At 37.8% G+C, this 6,000-nt stretch overlaps 1 protein-coding gene across 1 annotated transcript in view; it reads left to right on the top strand.

Moving 5' to 3' along the window:
- Positions 1 to 6,000, top strand: part of KCND2 (potassium voltage-gated channel subfamily D member 2) — a 346,823-nt gene that overhangs the window by 294,150 nt on the left and 46,673 nt on the right. The gene's annotated exons all lie outside the window — the stretch shown is intronic.

The following is a 6,000-nucleotide window of genomic DNA, read 5'->3' as shown; positions in this document are numbered from 1 at the left end:
GGAAGGGAAGGGAAGGGAAGGGAAGGGAAGGGAAGGGAAGGGAAAAAGTATTTATCACATCATTACATCATTCAGAAGTACTGAGAAGTTTTAGTGTTGACTCCATGGATTAAATCAGCAATCCATATCAAACAGGATTCCATCTCCATCTTTTAGTGAGAGCATAATCCTTAATTTGTTAGCCATTTGTGTTGAACTGTCAACGCAATGAGTGGCTTTTGTGAATGGAGGAGTTTCCCCTTGGTTCCGTTTAATGAAAGTATGTTTAGCTGGATAAGTGCACATGTACTCTGTCAATGCGTGCTATATTTAAACTTTATTATAATTTCCACAAACTACTTTGAAATGATTACCATGATATGGCTGTAGCTGGAGCAGGGTTTCCATTTCCAGTCATGGTGAAACAAATATTGTTTGTTTACACACAGCATGTAACCTTACTGTCTTCAATGGTAGAAATACATATTTTTTCTGCGACAGTTTCTGGAATGAATCTATAATCTGTTTCAAAAATATTTAAATATGTTAGAAGTTCAAAAATGGGAGATTAAATTGAAAAATAAGAGAAATGGTTATTTCACCCATTTACAATTATTGTTAAAATGTCTGCAAAGGTAATGAAGCTGTGGGTGATTTTTCTGCTGAAGATAATGGCCATGGGATTATACTTATGCAAATATAGTCACTCTTTATTTTGTCTGCATTCTATGTGATAATGATAATTGACATCTATCTACTGTTCTAATTCAGGCAGCCAATTGTAGATTTCAGATTCTTCTAGGTAATTTCCTTTAGAAAGAGAATTCAGTGATATATAGCTGGATGTTTTCTCACCTAAATTTTTTTATTCTACCTGCATAGACAGGAGGTCACAAATGGCAGACAGAATAACACTTTCCTGACCATTCAGCTGTGACATTAACCCCACTCCTTAATAAGCAGTCCTGGCCCAAGACAAGGTTTTTGCTAAAAACTCAGGAGCAATGAGTGGATTCCTTTGGTCTACCCTGAAGGAGACTGCATGATAGTACAAGCAACAATATTGTATTTCTTAAAAGATATACGCACCTCAATGTTTCAAAAACATTTTGTAAGATGATGCAAACTTTCAGTCTTACTATCCTATTCCACACGCACATACATTTTTCTATTTGATGACACTCACCCCATCTTTTACTAATTCATCAAATTTCTTCTTCTGCTTAGCCTTCATTGATTGCCTGCTCTCTTTATTTTTGTTGGTTCCTTGGATGATATTTTTTGTTGTTGTTTGTTTAGCTCAGTAGATAAATCTGTGCTACTCTGTTCCTCTACTATTTCATTCTCAAATCACAGCTGTCTAAGTCAGTTTGCAACAAGCATCAGCAAAACTTTGTCGTCCTTTAATTGTGCTCACCGTAGCCCTGAAATCTGTGGACCAATTGAGCACTGTTTCAAATGACAAGGCAAGGGGCAAATCTGAATTTTCTGCGGATTGAATTCAATGCAACACCAGTGTAATCATACCTCTTTTAGAGCGGTGTAAGAAAGTACTGACTCAGACTCATCATTAATAAATATAGCTCATTGCCTTGTTCTTGCTTGGGATTATGTAACAAAGCCCAAGGAAAAAGAATTATAAAAAAAGTGATTACATTCCTCCCTCCATTGCCGGCTTCTTACCAGTTGTGTATTACAGAAATGAGAATACTTCTTGATCTTTGCCATTATAAAGCCAGCTAGATTGAATTTATAATTCTCACATGTTTCAACTTTCTTTCAGTAGGTGTTCTTTTTCTTAAATTTAGAATGAGATTTTAGTATTGGCATTATTTAAATTGAATTAGAATGGATATCAAGTTTGAGGAAAACATCTATAATTTTTTTTTTAAGTGACTAAGGAGAGCAATTGCATGAAAGGCACTTCCTGTAGGAACTGGACAATTTCTTATTGCTGTCTTTAAATCTCATGGATTTGTTTTTCTCTTGTAGAGTAAGGATGTAAAAAGTGCGTGACCACAACATAGTCTTTAATTCCAGTTATGATTTACACCTCCTGCAGTAAGGAAGGAAAAATTATTTCCCTTTGTTAGTTGCCTTTCATTTTTATATGTTGGGAGTTACTGTTATCCTAATGAAATGAAACCCACAGTAAAACACAAATCAGAGAAATGGCAAATTTTTGAATTTAAAAAATAAGCAACAAAAATAAGCAGTTTTCGTTGAAGGGATTATAATGCAAATAAAAGCTATGAAAGAGATTCAGGCTTTGACAGTAGTTTTACAGAAACAGTACAGAAGGTTTCACTGTACAAAAGTTATTTTTCTAACATTGCCAAATATAAAATACAAAGGATGCTTAAAGACGTAGTTTTACACGGAACTTACTGAAATAGAGTATATTATACTCTATAAAGACATTGTGGATCTTCCTAAGGAAACCATTATAAACTTACTACATTTTTTTTTTTTTTTCAAACAGGACAATGTGTTTTATCTGGAAAGCCAAGAATAAGGCTAAAACACTCTTTTTGTGTTTGACAAAAATGTTTTCTGTTACTGGTTGTTTCAGTATCTTTTAACAAAAGACTCCATAATCAGTTTGATATCTGGGAGCAACATCTGATTTCTGCAGGCACTTTTAATTTGCCCAGAGCAGTGCTACATTCTGAAGTAGTTCTCTCACCACAGTTCCAGTCTTTCATTTCCCCCTCTGCACAACTGCCACCATTATTCTGGTAAAAAACACTCAGGCAATCATGTACCAAATTGCTCAATAATCTGGTTTAAGCTAACTCCAGAAATCAAATGTTGGAATCTGAGTCCATTCTCCGAGTCAGCTCACTGTGTCTCCACTAAATTGTGGAATTAAAGCATAAGACTAGAGCACCCACTTAAGCATCAGTACCAGAAGGATAGGTGATTGAAGAGGCTAGAACGCAATGTATGTTAGAGAAACCTGGGGAATACCTATCAAGGTAAACATTTCAGTAAGATAGTTCAATGGGATGAAGTTCCACAAGACCAAGGTTCTGTACTTTAGTCACAAGAACCGCACACAATGCGACAGGCTTGGGGCAGAGTATCTAGAAAGCTAAGTGGAGGAAAAGGATCTGGGTGTGTTGGTTAGCACTCAGCTGAACATGAGCTAGTAGTGTGCCCAGATGGCCAAGAAGGCCAATGGAATCCTGGCTTCTATCAAAATAGCGTTGTTAGCAGAGCAGTGAAGTGATCATCTCTCTGTACTCAGCTCTGGTGAGGCTGCACCTCGAGTATTGTGTTTGGGCCCTTCACTACAACAAAAACATTGAGGCCCTGGAGCATGTCAAGAGAAGAGCAACAAAACTGGTGAGGGGCCTGGAACACAAATCTTATGAGTCTCAGCTGAGAGAGCTGGGATTGTTTAGTCTGCAGGAGGGTCAGTAGAGACCTCATCGCTCTCTGCAACTACCTGAAAAGAGTTTGAGGTGAGGTGAGGGTAAGTCTCTTCTTTCACACAACTAATGATAGATGACTAGAGAGAATGGCTTCAATTTGCATCAGGAGAGGCTCAGGTTGGATAATAGGAAGAATTTCTTATCAGAATGAGTGGTGAGGTATTGGAATGGGCTGCCCTGGGAGGTGGGAGAGTCACTGTGCCTGGAAGTGATTAAGAAAAGGGTAGATGTGATCCTGAGGGACATGGTTTAGTGTGGAAATATTGGTGGTAGGTAGACAGTTGGACTAGACGATCTTGGAGGTCATTTTCAACCTTGACGATTCTACAATTCTGTGATTCTAATTAAAAAGGTGGTGTGGCTGTTCCTCAATTAGACATAAAGTTTCTTATCAATGCTGAGGTGATTTCTGTGGATCTATTTGTCATCTTCTGCATTGATATGCATAGCTCTATAAAATTTATTATGAGCTCTTGTGGAAGATCAGATCCACGATGGCAAGCAAAATTCATATAATACTACTCAAATTGGTATGAGGTCCCTAGAAGCAGCACATCTGCACACATTCAAGTAGAACTTCTTCAGCCATATTGTGCCTATTTGGGCCTTACAGTTTTTCCTGCCCATGTTGCTGTAGGCTGAGGATGTCTCTGTTCCTCTGTATACACCCTGGCTAGGTCACTGTGAAACCTGTGAGACTAATGCAGCTCAACACTTCACAGCACTACATTTTCACGAGTAATCCTGATAGAACTGAGCTAGCCTCTCCAGCACTCCTGCATTTGTGACACAGTTAATCTGCCAGCTGCCCATGGATAACTGAGCACTGGCTGTGCACAGTTGAAAATGAACGTACATGGTGCACTATCTATAGTGATAGTGTAAGGATAAGTGATGATTAACAAGTCTTCCCATCACAGTAATTTATAAATACATTTGGTTTCCATTAAATGCAATCTTAATTGAAAATGGTGGACAGCAGTTGTTTCTCTATGCCTAAATTATGTTGGATAGTAGTTAATCAGCTGCGTAACAAGGTAAGAAAATTCAAACTGCAGTCATGTCCATTGTAGATGTAGTTTATTAACAGGTATCAGTGTCTTCTGTAAGGGGCAAATTCATTTCTGTGCTTCTCAGGAGACCTGGGCCAGAAGCTCTGCAGAGGCTGCTGGAAATGCAGGTTGGTGCACGTTGGAACCCAGAGCCCATGTTGTCCCCTGGATGTCAGTGAATGAGCTGCTCCGATTGCATTTTTTAGGGGACAGGAGAACAGAGCTCATTGCTTCCAGCTGGACAGTAAGAGATTCCTGTAGCAGAAGATTTGGTTTTCTGAAGCACTTTTGAAAGTGCAGAGATGTTTACCAAGCAGGACATGCCCCAAAAGCAGGTGGCTTTGCAGTTGGCATAAAAAAGTCTCTGACGACAAACACACATAAGGGGCTATTTAGGTATGAACAGAAAAAAAGCACCTGCTGTGTTTCAAAGAATAATGAGCTAAGTAAGGCAGGGGGTAAATGGTGTTCTCTGTTATCTGGATGACATACTAATAACTGGGAAGATTTCAGAGGAACATTTACAAAACCTACAGGAGGCTTGATAGAAATTACAAATGTGATTCTAAGGATAACAAAGATAAGTGTGTGCATTTGTGTTGGATTTTTCCTTCCCAATGCTCCCCTAAGCCAGGTGACATAGCATATGGACAGAATATTAAGGCTACATATCTTCCAAAAATTAAAACCTGATATACACAGAATATGAATAAGACTTTTCAGAGTTCTTCAGGGTTGAGCTTTTAGGCCATGTAAGGAACTAGATATGGGATGCTGATGAGGATGGAGGGAAAAACTCTCTTATGTAAGCATAGGATTGTACTCTGTGAAATGACTTTTGGAAGTTTATTGTTTTAAATATTTTTTTAACATATATGTATAATGTATATATATATAAAAAATTTTTGATTACTTTGTTAAGAGTGAGAGCTCTTCCAAGCTATATCTCAGAATATTCTGCCGCTTAGATAAGACTATGGAATTCAATTCCAGATATATCAACATGAATTGATGAATTGATATTTGTCCTCATAAAAAGAAACAAAACCTGTGAAATGGTTCTGGACAAAAGATAATGTGTTTGGAAGAATCAAGAAAAAATCTGGTGGTTCCATTTACATCAAAATTACACTTGACCCCAGTAATGTCTAATACCTCTATTCCAGGAACTGAGTTATGACTTCAGACATACATAAATCCAAGACTGAAAATGTGTTACATTTCCTTCCATAGCATTAGCAAAGAGGGGTAGAAATCACTAGAAAACAATTTAGATTGGAGATCATTAAATTCCACACTGAAAAAGTTATTTCCAACTCACAAGAAAAATCACAAAGGGTTGGTAGAAATACGTCAAAGATGCACATTCCCTTCCCTAGATGGTGACAGTGAAGAGCCTGAATCTTACCAGATCACTTCAAAGATCATCAGAGAGAAATGCTAATCTGGAGTTTCTGTCCCAGCTGCCATTTCTTCGAGAAAACTGTTCATAGCAAAGAAATTCTTCACTTCCTAAACAACATCTCTATTAT

The sequence above is a fragment of the Meleagris gallopavo genome, chromosome 1, assembly GCF_000146605.3.
Source record: "Meleagris gallopavo isolate NT-WF06-2002-E0010 breed Aviagen turkey brand Nicholas breeding stock chromosome 1, Turkey_5.1, whole genome shotgun sequence".
Classification (NCBI taxonomy): domain Eukaryota; kingdom Metazoa; phylum Chordata; class Aves; order Galliformes; family Phasianidae; genus Meleagris; species Meleagris gallopavo.
The sequence above is the reverse complement of the archived record's forward strand: the minus strand, read 5'-3'. Positions and strand labels throughout refer to the sequence as shown.